Raw genomic sequence first — 19298 nt, 5'->3', positions numbered from 1 at the left:
TTTTATATTCCATTATCATTTGTCATAACCACCACCAAAAAATCTACATTACGCCCAAGCAGAAACTGGCATTATGTAAATTCATCTAATTGAAAGGGAATCCAAGAGCATTCTTTGTGTTACTACTGAACTAAATGTGAAAATGTAGACAGATCACTATGATAAACTGTTCAGGTGATTTTTTCCCATTCTGCTATGATCTTATGCTCTCAGCCATCTGGCATGTATTTACTGTACTATTGGGAAGCTGTATTTGCTCACTAAAGAAAGTAAAGCTCTATTTTTCGTATTGTGTTTGCATAGTTATTCCCAAGTGTTTTTTTTTTTTCCCCCTTTTCTAAACCAGGTATTTTTCCCACCTCAGGACAAATTCTTGAAGGCCTCACTATTCTTTATATCTTAACAGACATGCTGTATTTATGGTTGGTTGTGCACTCTGTTTGAACCCTGATTTCTTCAAGCTCTAAGGAAATTCACCTTTTCTACTTCAACTTCTGCAACTCTGTCTTTGAATGGACCTTGGTTCCTTTCATTTGAGTCACCTACTCGCCATACTATCAAATACAACCTCTGAAATGGTTTTCAGGCTTCAAAATAAAACTATTCACTTATTTATGCTTTTGATATAAGCTATTTGTCAAAGTAACCACATATCTTCATGCACAGGAGCCTGCACATTAAGAAAGCTAATGTATTACCCTAAACATTTATTAGCACAGACCATTGGTCCCCAATCTTTTTGGCACCAGGGAAGACAATTTTTCTGCAGAATGGGGATCAGACTTTGGGGAGGGGGAGAAAACCAGATGGTTTCCTGATGAAACTGTGACTCTGATTATCAGGCACTACATCCTCATAAGGAGTGTGCAATCTAGATTTCTTGCATGTACAGTTCACAACAGGGTTTGGGCCCCTATGAGAATCTAATGCTACCACTGATCTGACAGTAAGTGGAGCTCAGGTGGTAATGCTCACTTGCCTGCCACACAACCCAGTTCCTAACAGGTATTGGTCCAGGGCCCAGGGAATGGGAACCCCTGGCATGGACCATTAGGCCAAAGCAGATATCTTATGAGCTGTGATTCTTTGGTGTTTTCCTCAAGAGGGAGGGAGTACCTATATCTTACTTTCCAGGTAGACAGAGGTGATATGAAAGATCCCTCTATAAAAGAACACTACTGTATATACTTTTTTCAATTTACTTATAAAATAAGGTATACCTGTACACAGTAAACAATTCAATGGTACAGAAAAATCCAAACTGGGCTGGGCATGATGGCTTACACTTGTAATCTCAGCATTCTGGGATGCCTAGGAGCTTGAGACCAGCCTGGGTAACATAGCAAGACCTTGTCTCTAGAAAAAAAAAATTAAAAATTAGGCATGATGGCGTGGGCCTGTGGTTCCAGCTACTTGGGAGGCTAGGCTTGCGGATCACTGGAACCCAGGAGGTTGAGGCTGCAGTGAGCCATGTCCATGCTACTACACTTCAGCCTGGGCAACAGAGCAAGACTGTCTCAAGAATAAAAAAATAAATAAAAAGCCAACCGTAAAAAGGAGCATTCAATAAAGTTACTCTTCTTCTCAACCTTGAACTCCTTTTCTAGAAAGAACTACTTTTGCCACCTTGTGATTTTTTTCTATACATTTCCTGTTTTTACAAAAATTATAGAATGCACACTTCTCTACATCTTGCTTTGTTCTACTTAATGGTATACCCTAGAATATGTTCTATTTTGAGATTTAGAGAGTCATCTACTTATTTTTAAACGGTTGCACAGTATTCCATTGTATGGATATATCACTATTTAGCAAATTCTCTACAACAGGCATACAGATTTTCCCCAATACTTCACTATTATAATGATGCATTTGTAATCTTCTTTGTTGAGTATTTATCGAAATTTTGTACTATGTTTAACTTCTGGAGAAACCACTGTATAGTTTTTCCATAGTAGTTGCACCATTTTGTATTCCCAGCAGCAACTTCTAATTTCTCCACATCCTCATCAATGTTTTTAATTTTGGTGAAGTTCAATCATCTATTTTCCTGTTGTTGCCTGTTTTTTGGTGTCACATCCAAGAAATCATTGTCAAATCTGGTATCATGAAGATTTCCCTGTTTTCTTCTGAGTCTTGTGTTTTAGCTCTTTATTTAGGTCTTTGATCCATTTTGAGTTTATTTTTGTAAGTTGTACAAGGGTCTTACTTCATTTTTTTTTTTGCATGAGTACATCCAGTTTTCCCAGAACTATTTGTTAAAAAAGACCATCTTCTCCCCTACTGAATGGCGTTCGCACCCTTGTCAAAAAAAATCTATCGAATGTATATCTGAGAGTTACTTTCTGGGACAATATTAATTTTGATACTGCCAAATTGCCCTCCAAACACCAACTTATACTCCCACTGATATATGAGAGTGTTTACTTTTCACATCATTCAAACACATTTGAGAGCAATATAATATGGCTTGATGTACTAGTTTATTTTCACACTGCTGATATAAACATACGTGAGACTGGGTAATTTATAAAGGCACGGTGGCTGATGTCTGTAATCCCAGCACTTTGGGAGGCCGAGGTAAGAAGATCACTTGAGGTCAGGAGTTCAAGACCAGCCTGGCCAACATGGTGAAATGCCATCCCTACTAAAATAGAAAAATTAGCCAGGCGTGGTAGTGCGCATCTATAATTCCAGCTACTTGGGGGGCTGAGGCATGAGAATCACTGGAAGCTAGGAGGGAGCAGCTGCACTGAGCTGAGATCATGCCACTGCACTCCAGCCTGGGTGACAGAGTCAGACTCTATCCCCTCAAGTAAGACGTTTAAATTTTTTAACGTAAAAGAGATTTAATGGACTCACGTGGCTGGGGAGGTTTCACAATCATAGTGGAAGGTGAAAGGCATGTCTTATATGGTGGCAGACGAGAGAATGAGAGCCAAGTGAAAGAGGAAACCCCTTATAAAAGGGTTTCCTTCTCAGATCTCATGAGACTCACTACCATGAGAACAGTATGGGGGAAACTATCCCCATGATTCAGTTATTGGGTCCCTCCCACAGCACATGGGAATTAGGAATTATGGGAGCTACAATTCAAGATGAGATGTGGGTGGAGACACAGCCAAACCACATCATTCCACCCCTGGCCCCTCCAAATCTCATGTCCTCACATTTCAAAACCAATCATGCCTTTCCAATAGTCCCCCAAAGTCTTAACTCATTTCGGCATTAACTCAAAGTCCACAGTCCAAAGTATCATTGGAGACATGGCAAGTTCCTTCTGCCTACGAGCCTATGAAATCAAAAGGAAGTTAGTAACTTCCTAGATACAGTGGGGATCCTGGCACTGGGTAAATACAGCCATTCCAAATGGGAGAAATTGATCAAAACAAAGGGGCTACAGGCCCCATGCAAGTCCAAAATCTAGCAGGGGAGTCAAGTCTTAAAGCTCCAAAATGATCTCCTTTGACTCCATGTCTCACATCCAGGTCATGCTGATGCAAGACGTGGATTCCTATGGTCTGGAGCAACTCTGTCCCTGTGGTTTTCTAGGGTACAGCACCCCCATGGCTGCTTTCACAGGCTGGTGTTGTGTCTGTGTCTTTTCCAGGCACATGGTGCAAGCTGTCAGTGGATCTACCATCCTGGGGTCTGGAGGACAGTGACCCTCTTTTCACAGCTCCACTATGCAGTACCCCAGTGGGAACTCTGAGTACAGGCTTCAACTCTACATTTCCCTTTTGCACTGCACTAGTCCATGAGGGCCCCACACCTGCAGCAAACTTCTGCCGGGACATCCAGGCATTTCCATACATCCTCTGAAATCTAAGTGGAGGTTCCCAAACCTCAATTCTTAACTTCTGTGCATCCACACGCACAAAACCATGTGGAAGCTGCCAAAGCTTGGGGCTTGCACCCTCTAAGGCCACAGCCTGAGCTGTAACTTGGCCCTGTTTAGCTACAGCTATAGTGACTGGGACGCAAGATATCAAGTCCCTAGGCTGCACACAGCAGGGGGACTCTGGGCACAACCGATGAAACCATTTTATCCTCCACACCTCTGGGCCTGTGATGGGACGGGCTGGCACAAAGTTCTCTGACATGCCCTGGAGACATTTTCCCCATTGTTTTGGCAATCAACATTTGGCTTGTTGCTTATGCAAATGTCTGCAGCCAGCTTAAATTTCTCCCCAGAAAATGGGTTTTCCTTTTCTATTACATCATCAGGCTGCAAGTTTTCCAAACTTTTATGCTCTGTTTCCCTTTCAAGATTGAATGCTTTTAAAAGCACCAAGTCACCTCCTGAATGCTTTGCTGCTTAGAAATTTCTGCTGCCAGATACCCTGTATCATCTTTCTCAAGTTCAAAGTTCTACAGATCTCTTGGGCAGGGGCAAAGGACTGGAAGTCTCTTTGCTAAAACATAACAAGAGTCACCTTTACTCCAGTTCCCACCAACTTCCTAATCTCCATCTAAGGCCACCACAGCCTGGATTTCATTGTTCATATCATTGTGAGCATTTTGATCAAAGCCATTCAACAAGCCTCTAGAAAGTTCCAAACTTTCCTACATTTTCCTGTCTTCTTCTGAGACCTCCAAATGGTTCCAACCTGTTACCCAGTTCCAAAGCAGCATCCACATTTTCAGGTATCTTTAGTGCAGCACCCCACTCCTGATACCAATTTACTGTAGTAGTCCATTTTCATGCTGCTGATAAAGACATACCCAAGGCTGGGTAATTTATAAAGAAAAAGAGATTTAATGGACTCATAGTTCTACGTGGCTGGGAGGCCTCATAATCATGGTAGAAGGGGAAAGGCATGTCTTACATGGCAGCAGACGAGAGAATGAGAGTCAAATGAAAGGGAAAACCCCTTATAAAATCATCAGATCTCATGAGATTTATTCCTTACCATAAGAATAGGAAGGAAACTGCCCCCATGATTTAATTATCTCCCACTGGGACCCTCCCACAACACATGGGAACTATGGGAGCTACAATTCAAGATGGGAATTGGGTGGGGACATAGCCATACCATATAACTTGAGAAAGTATCATATTATATTTAGATCAATCTTTTTAAAGTGTAGTAATAATATGTTTCTTTCTAATGGGATAGTTCTCACTAGCTGAGTCTGATTTTAAACATACTAATTTTTACCTTACCAGCTAAAGACACTCCCAAGATATTCTCTGGGGATACAGATGAAACAATTTTATTTTCCACAGTCTCTAGAATTTACACTGTTTTTCATTTCTGATTCTGTGACACTATCTCACTTCTCATTTTGCAATGAGATTTTTTTTTTCCTGTAACTATCTTTTCTTATTTTTCTAAGTCATACAGTAAGCAGCATGACAAATTTCTCTCTATATTAGGCCCCAAACACTTAAGATTCAAAGAACATTACAAGGTAGTATTTGCACAAATTTTCATTTATAAAATGGTTTTTATTTATGAATACATTTAAAAATTATCTAGGCCTCAACCTACAGAGGTTCTGATTTAGAAGACCTGCAATGGGACCCAAACATATAAATTTGGAAAATGCTAGCACCTGATTTTAATAGATTTCCCCACATAACCACTAGAACTCATTTGATCATCATGACAATTCTATGTACTAATTCTGTGTTACAGTGTGCGTTTACAGAGGAGCAATCTGAGGCTCAGAGAGCCAAGTGACTTGTCCAAAGTCATATGCTACAAGCCAAGTCTCCAACTACATTATGTAAAACTGTCTAAGCCTAATATTACTCATACGATTGCTAAAAGTGTGTTAATTTGGTAAATCTACTTGTAAATTTTAAGTTACTTGTATTATTCAGTTTTAAACATATAAATGATCTGTTAATAGCATGACTCTTACAACTGCCCTAAAGGTAAATAGAAAGATAATGAATAATATTTATTTAGCTACTGTGAACTAGCTATCTGTATTATGCTGGCACATTAGAATAGCATGGCTTTTTAAATACATATCACAAAAAGTGACCTGGTGGAAATTCCACTGTGCTGTCTTTGGAGTGGTAAGTACTATGTCTCATTAGTCAGCACTTGTGAGCCTTTGGGCTTATGGTAGACAGCACTTCAGAATCACTGGACTTCGGCACTGCTTCAATACAAACTTCATAAAACCAAAAAAAAGAAGAAAAAAAAAGGACAAAATTATCCTTGATTATGACAGTATTTAAGGTTTTTATTCTTTTTCAATTTCAAACCAAATATTTCCAAATTGTATTTCATGCTTCATTAGCAGCTACTATTTTAAAAGCACTAATTATATACAAGACATCATGCTAAGGGATTTACATATTTATTCTATTAATACTCACCACTACCTTAGTGAGGCAACTATTACCTCCATCTTGCAGATGAGGAAAACAAGACCTAGAAAAGTTTACCAACTTCCCTAAAGTGACAACAGTAGGTAGAATTTGAACGTCCTTGCTCTTTTAACTTAACTTTGCTTTCCACTTAACCTATATTTACGTACCTTATATAAAAATTTCAGCCAGGCGCGGTGGCTCACGTTTGTAATCTCAGCACTTTGGGAGGCCAAGGCAGGCAGATCACTTCACGTCAGGAGTTCGAGACCAGCCTGGCCAGCACGGTGAAACCCCATCTCTACTAAAAACATAAAAATTAGCGGGATACAGTGGTGCATGCCTGTAGTCCCAGCTACCTGGGAGGCTGAGGCAGGAGAATGGCTTGAACTCGAGAGGCGGAGGTTGCAGTGAGCCAAGATCACGCCACTGTACTCCAGCCTGGGTGACAGAGTAAGACTGTCTCAAAAAATAAATAAAATAAAATCACTTTAGATGAGATGTCATATCCTTCAAAGCTTTTGATCCTTCCTGTCACTAGCATTATATACAGATGACCCTTGAACAACATGGGAGATTAGGGACACCAGCCTCCCACACAGTAAAAAAAAAAAACAAAAAACTATGTATAACTTTCAACTCTCCCCAAATATTAATAGCCTACTGTTGACCAGAAGCCTTTATGATAGCATAAACAGATTAACAAATATTTTGTATGTTACATGTATTGTGTACTGTACTCCCACAGTAAAGCAAGCTAAAGAAAATCTTAAGAAAAACGCATTTACCGTAATGTACTGTATTTATTAATACCATACATTTATGTCTTCTGTTTACAAGATGAATCATTTGTTTGAAATGGTGGCAATAGCAGCTGCAGACCTCAATCAATGGTACATATCAAGCAATTCAACTTTTTTTTAGGATGTCATGACTTTTCTCTGCTTCTTGAAAGCATCACTAGCAGCACTTTTTGTCTCATGGTGTTATTCAAGGTTTACAGTACTGTACTAGGCAGAAAGATATATGAGAATAGTGAGAGGTCACTTTTTACTGAAATATGCAATTTACAGGAAAGGTGAACTGTTCACACAGATGATTAGCATCACACAGCTTTTTAAGTAAATATTCCTAACACTTAAGCTCATGGCAACAGCAACAAGAGGTGGCTACATGATTAATACAGGACTACAATATGTACTACAGTTAATTTTATGCAGCTATGATTTACCACAGCCTTTTAAAATTTATTTACATTTCTCTCAACTGTGACAGTGCCATGTATGGTCTTTGTGTGCATAAGTTTTGATAAATTTTAACTTTTTATATAAGATGTGTGTATATTTTATGGTAGTAAATGATAAAAGTAAACTAGCATTTATTTATTTATTTATTTTTTTGGAGACAGAGTCTCACTGTGTCACCCAGGTTGGAGTACAGGGGCATGATAATCGGCTCACTACAACCTCTGACTCCCAGGTTCAAGCAATCCTCCTGCCTCAGCCCTCCAACTAGCTGGGACTACAGGTGCCCGCCACCATGCCTGGCTAATTTTTGTATTTTTAGTAAAGACAGGGTTTCACTATGTTGGCCAGGCTGGTCTTGAACTCCTGGCCTCATGATCCACCTGCCTCAGCCCCCCAAAGCGCTGGATTACAGGCACGGGCCACCACATCCGGCCAGGTACTTTATTCCAAACTACCTAGTGTTTGAGAAAAGTATTTTCAACTAAGTAACCAACTAGTTCCCCACACCTTGAAATAAGGTCTGGAACTGCTTTACAGTAAGACCCCACTGGTAAGACTGTAGTCAAAATTCAATCTTTGCCAAATGCATATGGCAATCTATTTTGAGGACTAACTGTTCATAGTTATATATATAGTTTTACTATGAGTGTAGCACTTTTAGAAACAGCATTTGATAAGATCATAAAGTAACCTAGTTCCAAAGTATAAATCACATAGTTTCATTTTGAATTAAAAGGATCTTTATTATTGAATCTCATGAGAGAAATCTGAAGACTCTCTGCTATCTCCTCTTTTGACACTTATTACTTTAGTCTACAATTTTATTTTGAAGGAGTGTATTTGTTCTCCTCCCCATTAAATCACTAATTGTATCTGAAACGAAAATTTCATTGGTGTTACTTATCAGCTATGGATGTTTTATGAATATTTTTAACATTTTGAAGCTCATGTAAAGACTGCAGCACCTATGTTACATTAAACAAATATATGAAGTACTTGTCTGATTTTTTATGGAAAATTCTAGGTTCCTAGTTGATTCATCTCTCAAAAAGCGTATAATAAGCATCAATCAAGTATAAAGTTCTAGAAACAGGAGGATAAAAATAAATGATTCTCACTATCAAGGAGCCAATAGTCTAACAGGCCAGAAGACACAATAATAAAAAGTGATAATTTCTCATATAAGCTGTCCTAATATAATCAATCTATAGACTTTCCTTTATAGAATCAGAAGTTTCCTTTTTGTAAGTGTTCAACAATTTTTTTTTTTGAAACAGAGTCTTGCTGTGTTGCCCAGACTATCTCAGCTCACTGAAACCTCCGCTTCCCAGGTTCAAGTGATTCTCCTGCATCAGCCTCCTGAGTAGCTGGGACTACAGGCATGTGCCACCACACCCAGCTAATTTCTGCATTTTTAGTAGAGACAGGGTTTCACCATATTAGTCAGGCTGGTCTTGAACTCCTTACCTCATGATCTGCCTGCCTCAGCCTCCCAAAATGCTGGGATTACAGGTGTGAGCCACCGCGCCTGGACTGTTGAACAATTTTATAAGGCTTATAAGAATATCTCCCCTAATTCTCACACCTCTTAAGTCAAAACTAATCTTTCCTTTGAGCTACCACAGCTCTTAATTTGTAGTTTTTACTGTGATTATTTAAGCACACAGTGTATCTTCTCCATTGACTAGATGTTCCTTGAGAAAAATAATCTATTTCTGATTTATTGTTGTATCCTCCATAGTGTTTAGTATGAACAAGAATTAAAATATTTATTGAATGAAGAATTGAGAGTCCTGATGCAATAATCTGAAAGTAGCATCTTAGTTTCAAGAAACTAACATAGCTTCTACAATTTCCCAATCTACTTTTAGGAGAACTTACGCAGTAGAAAAATGTGGCTGCGATAGTGATCCCTCTCCCTAAGAAATATATGTTCAGGGCCGGGTGCGGTGGCTCACACCTGTAATCCCAGCACTTTGGGAGGCTGAGGCGGGTGGATCATGAGGTCTAAAGATTGAGACCATCCTGGTCAACAAGGTGAAACCCTGTCTCTAATAAAAATACAAAAAATTAGCTGGGCACGGTGGTGCGCGCCTGTAATCCCAGCTACTCAGGAGGCTGAGGCAGGAGAATTGCCTGAACCCAGGAGGCGGAAGTTGCGGTGAGCCAAGATCGCGCCATTGCACTCCAGCCTGGGTAACAAGAGCGAAACACCGTCTCAAAAAAAAAAAAAAAAAAAAAGAAATATATGTTGATTTTACTGTATCATTCTTACCAAGCTATTCATTCTTGATTAAAAAAGTAAGCCTAAAGCAACAGGCTGCCAAGTTAACCCTAAAAATGGAATAACAGCAAATAGTTGAGTGAACTCTATCTAGAAACATCCAAATGCAACTTTTGTAGTATAGGTAGAAAGTCATTTAAAAAAAAAAAAAAGATCAGCCATACTTAAAAATCATAGTTTGTCCAAACCTGGGAGGGGATCAATTTCTTTATATGCTATAGATTTCTCTAAAGAACATTAACTCAGATGCAGGTTAAAATAAATAGTCAGAAGTCCACCTGTGAAGGCCAAGCAGTTCAACTGAAAACTGGGCTGGCCCCATAACCACACACACCAAGATCTCCAGCACCGAATTAAAACACAAACAAAATTACTATGTCCTCTGTAGGCTATTCTACAGCCTGCAAGGAAGTTTTTAAAGCCAACGTTCTTGGTCACTGAACCAAGATTAATCATTACTAGCCCAGTGCATACCATTTGCTGAAAAGCTGAAATACATGATCATTCATGAAAAATAAAATTAAACATGACCACTGAAACTCTGAAGTAGAAAAATATGCATTCTATGTTTTCCCCTCAAAGTTTTCCTAACTACTTTGAACAAAAATTAATTCAAATTACCTTGGTATGTGTATACTTTAGACAAAGAACAAAATCAAACTGCTTTACAATTACTGGAAACTTTCTCATGAAATAAATGGATGATAGAAATTGAAACAGCACTTATTTGTAAATACCAGAATTAGATTTGGTTCCCAAGCCTAAGAATAAAAAACTGATGGAAAAAAAAGAGTACCAGACAAAACTCAGTTATTAATAATACTATTAATGTTTTATTAGTGTGTTAATTCTAATTTTTTCTAGCTAATATCAAATTCCACATTCCATGTTATTAGACTTTATTAGACTATTTCTTGATTAAAGATAGCATTACTTTAATTGAAATAAATTTTCTTTTTAAAATCATGAGGGGTTTTTTTGGTAAACGATGTATAGGATTATTTCTCAGCTCACCTAAAATATACTTACAAACACCTCTAAGTCACTTGAGCAAGACTCACACACATGAACAAGAAAGGCTTTACTTGAACTAGGAAAGCCCCCTGAATGCCTGAGCTCTTTGTCCTCACCTGGCTGCCTTACTACCACTGCCCTCACCCAAGTGGTATAGAATGTTTAAAATAACTAGCAGTTATTTTAATATAATTATGCTCCAAATCACCTTATTTTTCTTAATGTGGCACTAGTTCATTCACAGAATAGGTGGCTGTCTTCTAATTATGGCAAGCTTAAACAATACTATCTAAAAATTAAAACTATAGAAATACTTACCTACAAAGATCTAATCACAAAGTTTATTTCCAAAGAAATATGCTTCTCCTTTTACAAAAAATAAAGTCATAAAATCTTCCAGAAGAGGATTTTTATCTGGAAAAGGAATTTCTTCATACAGGGTCATGGCTCCCAAGAGACACTACAGACAAATTTTAAAATATTTTATTTGAATGCTCTCAAATTGAACTATCCACCCATATTTTGGGAGGAGAATCCATGGCCTTCATTAGTTCTTACAGAGGGTCTGTGATTCCAAAAGAATTTTAAAAGTAATCTAGCCTGGGAGTTTTAAGTACTGGTTTTGTTGCTACATGCCTATCAGCTGTGAGGTATCTGTTGTGAGTAACTTGTTGCTGATTAAGCATGAAAATTTGTGAACTAGTTGCTTTTTAAATATATTAAAACAGAGCAGACCCAAGGTTATTGTTATAATAACATAGTTCTCACTTTGCTGCATTTCTTGTATGACAGAGAACCAGGGCAATGGAAATTGCCCATAATTCGAAGCACATCTGTGGAAATGTACTGAATGTCAACATCCTATGTCACACATAATCTAGTGGAAAAAAGTTTGAGAACTGCTGATTTGAACCAACCCTTTCATTTTACAGATGAGAAAACTTAGGCTCAGAGATGTTAAATGATTTGTCTGAAGTCACAAAGGGGTCTTACCTCAAGCAGGGCTTGAAATGGATCCCTACACGAGCATTTTCTTAGTCTGGATTGTTGCTGTGAAAAGGATGATTTTATACCTTAGAATTCAACAAAGTTCCATCCCTGGTGTACTTCTCTCACTGCACATTCACCTTGGACAATCTAATCTGCCTCCCACAACTTCAACTCTCAATTCTCCTGCTACTAATTTGCAGATCTGTTATTTACAGTCCTGTCAAACTTCTAGCTTGTGCTCCAGATCTATACATCCAACTCCCTACTTAAAATCTCCTGCTGTGGTCTGCTGTCCAACTGTCTCAACCTTCACATGTTGAAAAATCAAACACTTATCACCCACACATTCTTCCAAAGAGAGACAACGAGGGAGACAGCATGAGCAAGAGACACGGCATGAATGAGTGAGAGACAGAGAGGGAGTGAGAGACAGAGAGGGACAGAGAGACAGAGTGGGACAGAGAGGGATGGGGAAAGAGAGAGAGAGTGCTCTTTGTTCCAGTTTCCTTTCTCTACGCCAGAAACCTAGGCATTTCTTTAACCTGATCTTCACCACCATCATTCCTTCTATTTTACCATTTTTCCTTTCAGGAAATGTCTCTTCCTCTCTATCCCTCAGTCCACTGATTTATTTCAGGCACTCATTCTGTCTCACCTGGAATACTTTAGTAATCTCTTTACCTTGAACCTTGCTTCTCTCAATCCACTCTCAATACTGTTGCCAAAGGAAGATTTTTAAAACACAAATCTGACCACATCACTTCACCTCTTAAAAATCCTTCATTGGCTCCCTATTTCCCACAGAAAAAAGTCCAAATTCTAGAACATAGTAAGTAAATGTCTCCATGGTATAATCTTTGCTGTAAAACTATCTGCTTTATAATGCAATGGAATAATGAGTACTGAGATATGTAATTAAGTACTAATTATGGATGATAATCATCAAAAATTACTGCATACATATAAATATATTAATTGGCTAAACTAAATTTGTGTTGTGTGTTCCTGCCAATGTCAATCCGTTCAATCATGTTTCAGGTAAGCTGGCCTGTTAATCACCTTCTAGTCTTGGCAAAGGTTTTACATAATCTCCACTAGACTGATAAGAAAGCCATTTCACATGTTCCGCTAAATATATTCTCACCCAAACCTCATTCAAACTAGCAACATCTAACATATCTTTATAAGATAAAGTTTGGGAATCTGAAAACAAAAACAAACAAAAAAAAAAACACTTTTCTAAAGGTTTACCTAGCAACAGCATGAGTATTTGCAGCAGGCAACCTCTAAGAAAAAGTCGCTAACCACCCCATCCTGGTATTCACAATTGTGGGTAGTCCCTTCTGACACTGTATCAAGTTGGTCTGAGAGAGCAATAGCAATAGAGCCAGAAGTGGTAGTATGTTTACAAGAATAGATGATTTTTAAATCTGGCTTCCATCTTGGATCCTCCCCCTCCTCATATTTGTTCCAAGGGAAGCCTGCTGCCACCTTTTAAGAACACTCAGACTACCCTGTGATGAGGCTTGCTTAGCAAGGAACTGAGGCTCTCCACCATAAGCTTGTGAGGAACTACGGCATGCCAACAAGAGGGAACTGAGAGGCAGCTTCTCCAGCTCCAGTCAAGCCTTGAAATGACTGAAGCCCCAGCCAGCAGCTTGACTGCAATGTCATGAAACATCCTGAGCCAGAACAAGCCAGCAAAGCTGCTCTTGGATTCCTGATCCACAGAAACTGTGAGATAATAAGTGTTTGTTGTCTGAAGCTGCTTAGTTTTGGGGTAATTTGTTATGTAGCAACAGATAACTAATACAGTGTTTTATGGTTTTGCTTTTTTCTTTAAACAGGATGCTCACTGTATGCTTTCCTACTGGAAATAACTTCTGCCAACAGTTTGTAATAGCTTCACTTTGATATCCATAATTAGCATTAATTTAAAAGACAATCCTCCTAGATTATATCCAGGTGGCTGGGACTCTCTGCCATTGCATCATGCCTCAAGGCCAGGGCCACACTCCTTCCTCATTAGTCCCTCCACCTAAATTATGGCCCTGAACATTTTTTTTTCCATGTCACTAATTCAATCTCTTCTCCAATCAGTGCCTGAGTGCTTAAATTGGGGTAGGAGAACTTTTAAGTCAGAAGATCTTCAAGGACTGGAGGTGGTGGTAGGGGAGTAAGTGAGTGGGGCAAGCAACAGCATGATTACTCTGGAAGAAGAAGAGCTAGGAAAGCTCAAAACCAGAAGCAATGTGCAAGGTGAGGGAGAGGGGCTGGCAAGAGTGGGCTTCAATCGTAACTCATTGTTACGATTAAAAACTACAGAAACATTTCTGAAGAGTTTTTGAACAGTTAAAAATCACCACAAATCTGCCAACGCAGATAATCACTAGGAAACACTGTGGTAATATCCTCCACACATAAAGTTATCTATTCACATATACATGTACATTCATGTAATCAATTTTTCATTACATATTACAGCCTATCATTTATTAAACATCTTTCTAAGCAAATAAACATCATTGTTAATGGCTGCATTATATTCTAATGTTGTATATGTGTAGTTCCTAACATTAATTTGACCAGTCTCTTTTAAACATGTCCAGTTTTTTCTAGTCTTTACTAGTTTACAAACATAAATTTCATCTTTATACAGATAACTTTTCACATTTGCACTCTGTAGTATACAGTACAAGTTCTTTGAAGTAGAATTATCAAGTCAACGAATACAAACATTTTAACATATATAAGTGTGACCCTTCAGAAACAGTGTATTAAGACAACACGCCTTTTTAAAGAGGAGCTAAAAGAGTGCTTTTATAATAGATAGGCTATCTTTCATATCAGTTTAAAAAGAACAGTTAATAAGACAGATTGTAAGTCCTGCATACTCTAACAATACTTAATGATTAAGGACAAATGTTAAATGTTTTAATAAGACAGCATACAAGGCAAGGCACCATGGCTCATGCCTGTAATCCCAGCACTTTGGGAGGCCGAGGCTGGCAGATCATGAGGTCAAGAGATTGAGACCATCCTGGCCAACAGAGTGAAATCCCATCTCTATTAAAATGCAAAAATTAGCTGGGCATGGTGGTGCTGGCCTGTAGTCACAGCTACTAGGGAGGCTGAGGCAGGAGAATTGCTTCAAGCCGGGAGGTGGAGGTTGCAGTGAGCCAAGATTGTACCACTGCACTCCAGCCTGGTGCCTGGCGAAAGAGCAAGACACTGCCTCCCAAAAAAAAAAAAAAAAAACAGCATACAAAATTGTTTTTATGCTGCTGCCCCAGATTTGAGCTCTAGTTCTTAAAACCTACTAAGGATTTTTCCAGGGTCTCTCTCCTTCCTTACTGGCTGGATGCAAAAGATCCAAGACGCAAGGCATAATTCAAAGGCTCTGGGGCATGGGGGCCACCAGATGAATAAGCCTGGGTCTCAAGACAAACCCTCTTCTACTCTCACTTAGTCTACACTGAACTGCACATAAGTGAAAGATAAGTTGCTGAATTCTGGGGATATTTATCAGCATAGATAACCTACTTTAATATAAGAGTCTATCTCCGGGTCGTGGTTTATTGTTAATTTTTATATACCAACTTGCTGTATTTTCCAAATATCTTATGAATTTATTCTGTTTTTACAGTCAGAAACAAACATACATAAAACTAGTGCTGAATGTAGCATATGTTATGATACGGCAGTGTTTTCTTTAAATTTGTACAAATTTTAAATCACCAAAATGTGATTTTAAAAATAAATATTATAAAGAGTTTTTTTCCCCTTCAGAGTCTCACTCTGTCACCCAGGCTGGAGTGCAGTGACACAATCTCGGCTCACTGCAACCTCTGTTTCCCAGGTTCTAGCAATTCTCCTGCTTCAGCTTACTGAGTAGTTGGGACTACAGGCACGCACCACCACACCTGGCTATTTTTTATATTTTTAGTAGAGACAGGGTTTCACCATGTTGGCGAGGCTGGTCTCAAATTCCTAACCTCAAGTGATCTGCCTGCTTTGGCCTCCCAAAGTGCTGGGATTACAGGCGTGAGTCACCTCCCTGGCCTATAAACTTAAGAAGCTGAACTGGTAACCTGACTGTGCCACAAAATTTCATGCCAATATTAAAGAACAGCAGGAACCTGTGGTAAGACTGAAACAGTGGTCAACTGATGTGTATTTAACTGGCTGTAAGGCTTTATTTAGGCAAGTCCAGGAAATGTTCTATTTCCTCATATAAAACAAGAAATTCTTTCCAACTAGTATTTTCTTATTAGGTACCTGGTGCTCCCAGAACCCACCTCTTACCCTCAGAAATTAGAATCTGACCACTTATGGGAAGCAAAAAGCACTAGTCTAGTTAACTGTGGCCCAGGTAAAAAAGAAGCTGTATTTTTTGTGGCTAAAGCAACAGCTGTTTGAAGAGGAATATGCAAAAGATCTTTCTCCTCACCTAACATCTAACCCCAGAAGGCTAGTCATAACACTACTTTCTACTGCTGTGGAATGACCTGCACACTCCTCTATGAAATACCATCCCCGTGCCTTAAACAGACAATATATACTTAGAAGATCACATATGACAATACCTCAGAGAGTGAAAGCATCTACTTAAATATTGAAATGTGAACATTTTAAAAGGAAGATATACTTTCTAAACTATGTAAGGGGATTATCACATGAGAAATATAACTTGGAGAAGGTATGAACAATTCCAAAACTGGTAAAGATATTCTCAATTATAATAATGAAACTGGACTCCATGGTACAATGCTGCCTCACTGTAGATGAAACAAATGTAGGAAAAGCTAATAAGAAAGAGCTTCCACAACAGATGACAGGTTGCTTTTTTTTCTTTTTGAGATGGAGTCTTGTTCTGTTGCCCAGGCTGGAGTGCAGTGACGCAACCTTGGTTCATTATAACCTCTGCCTCCCAGGTTCAAGCGATTTTCCTCCCTCTGCCTCCAGAGTAGCTGGGATTACAGGCACCCACCACCACGCCTGGCTCATTTTTTGTATTTTTAGTAGAGAGAGAGTTTCACCAGGTTGACCAGGCTAATCTCGAACTCCTGACCTCAGGTGATCTGCCTGCCTCAGCCTCCCAAAGTGGTGGGATTACAGGCGTGAGCCATCACATCCAGCTGATGATAGGCTTTGATGGGGACGGTGATGACACAAGAGAGAAAATTCAGATTTCTTAGTCAAACAAAACCAGTGAGCCTCAAACTTGGTCTCAAACCAACAGCATCACCTGGAAACTTGTTAGAATGCAAATTATTGGGCCTTAGTTCAGACCTAACAGTCAAAGCGTGGGATGTGGCCTAGAAATCTATGATTTAACAAGCCCTCCAGGTGCTTCCAATGCATGCTAAAGTCTGAGTACCACAGTCTAAAAGGATTCATACCATTACTGATAGTAGAAAGGAAAAAGAGTCAAACCATAGGCAGCTAACAAAGCTCTGCAAGAGCTACTTCTGTTTATTCAGCAAGTCGAACTTGGATTTTGGGCTTTTCATAGCACTTCTGTTGCTGGGCAGTTGCTTCCTGGTGGAGTCAGTTTTCACTCTAATCATTAGGCTTCCTCCCCAAGCAACATCCTTCAGAGTAAAGGCTGTTCTAGTGAGTTTACTCCCTTTACCTGTAATTTCTTTAAAACATGGGATGCTGATGGGTGGGGTTAAGGATAGAGCAGAGGTGGAAAAGGAGTATCAATGAAGGTACAGCAACAAGGGGGTGCAGAGATGATGAGAGATGGATGAGCTAATTACCTTACAGATCTTGTACCCTCTAAGGAAACCCTAAGGACAAAAAGTTTATTTTATATTTCAATATGAAAGAATCTCTCCCTCAGAATTCACTTTGTGTTTGATGAGCTGGTTATAAATACTACTTAGCATTAAACATTAAACAAATGGTAAGCCAAAGCTAACAAATATGGTCTTCCAAATGCAACTGAAAATAAAGCATGTCTCATGATTTGGTTTGAGGGTTAATGGTAAAGAACTATTTTTTCTGGTAAGTTAACATTTATACATTACATGTTCCAAAACCTGAAACATGGCTGGTTAATCTTTTTTGGTTTAATTTATTTAATTTATGCATTGGCTTACATTTAGAAGCTTGTCTATACTTAGTATTTCCTATTACTCACAAAATGACACAACATGCCAGTTTTACAACCCGGGGATGATTCAGGAATCACATTTAGATATAACATTTTTTAAAAAACATTCTCAGAAGTCATTTTTAAGGAATTCATGGAAAGCAAAAAATGCTTAAAATCCTTTATATTCAGATTAGAGAATACAAATAGTAGACTGGTATACGTAAGTAATTTGCTTATCTTTAGAGTATCGTCTAGGTTGAGAGTCTCAAAATCTCATTTAATATAACTGATCACATGGCAGTATCTTGGATTACTGAAATCTTTGGTCTTCAAATGAGAATTATAGACTAGTTTAATTGCTGCTAAACCATTTATCTTATAATTTAAAATAATTATATTTTATTAATGAAAAAATATAATTTAAATTATAAAATAGCTTGCTAAAGAAACTATCTGGGCTATCAAAAATAAAGGTAATTTTTTTAAACAAAAAATTATATTTATAAAATATCAAAATGCCCCCACAAGATATACATCAATATCAATTCAAAGACATACCCCATAAAAATGAACATTTCTATGTAAAATGGCCTTATGAATACTGATTTTTAAAACAAAAGCATTATATCCCCTAGGCTGAGATATTCGTAACTACCAATTTTAATTGTGATATTTCAAAAATGTAATCAAAAAAATAAACTCTGTTAAGAACTGTTAACTCATCATTTAAGGGTGGTATTTTCCCTAAGAGTGTTCTAAGAAAGAGGGGCTCCACAGGATGGAACTAGAGAGACTGATTTCATTAGACAGACTTCTGTGGTCTCGTAACATATTTGAGACACACTGAGTTTTAACAAAACAAGGCAAACCCGCACTTAATTGCAGTACTTCTCAGTCTTTGCTATGCTAAGGTACAATATGAACCTTTAAGAGACGGCACAGAAAATAGTTTCCCAAACATATTTGGCACTCTTTATCCTGAGAAATCTCTTAGAACTAATGATCCACATTAGTGGGAAATGCAGATGAGTTAATCCTAATAAACACTGGAGGCAACTAGCAAATTATGGTCCCAGAGACTCAAAATAGAAATTAAAAGCAGCTGAGTAGAGTACAATGAATTTATTGTCCCTATTATTTGCAAGAATGCACAAAGTATTTCCACTATATACATAATATTTGTACTATATACATTTTAATATAGCACTTATGAGAATTTTTAAATTAAAAATTAACTGGTTTTTAAGTAACTATACTTCAAGAACACTACTCCCTCTATGAAATCCCATTCCCCAGAAACAGGCCCATCTGATTAGTACAACTGACCTGCCA

The 19298-nt window shown here is 38.3% G+C and overlaps 1 protein-coding gene across 48 annotated transcripts in view; it reads right to left on the bottom strand.

Annotated features, from left to right (window-relative positions):
- Positions 1-19298, bottom strand: part of ADD3 (adducin 3) — a 130198-nt gene that overhangs the window by 78712 nt on the left and 32188 nt on the right. For 20 of the 48 annotated variants that reach the window (XM_078346446.1, XM_078346452.1, XM_078346445.1 and 17 more), the window contains exon 2: positions 11867-11923. The exons of the other annotated variants lie outside the window; for them this stretch is intronic. The gene's annotated coding sequence lies outside the window, so the exon portion shown is untranslated. The remainder of the gene's footprint in view (positions 1-11866; positions 11924-19298) is intronic. 48 annotated transcript variants of the gene reach the window in all.

The sequence above is a fragment of the Callithrix jacchus genome, chromosome 12 (genome assembly GCF_049354715.1).
Source record: "Callithrix jacchus isolate 240 chromosome 12, calJac240_pri, whole genome shotgun sequence".
Lineage (NCBI taxonomy): Eukaryota > Metazoa > Chordata > Mammalia > Primates > Cebidae > Callithrix > Callithrix jacchus.
This window is presented reverse-complemented; position numbering and strand designations above follow the sequence as displayed.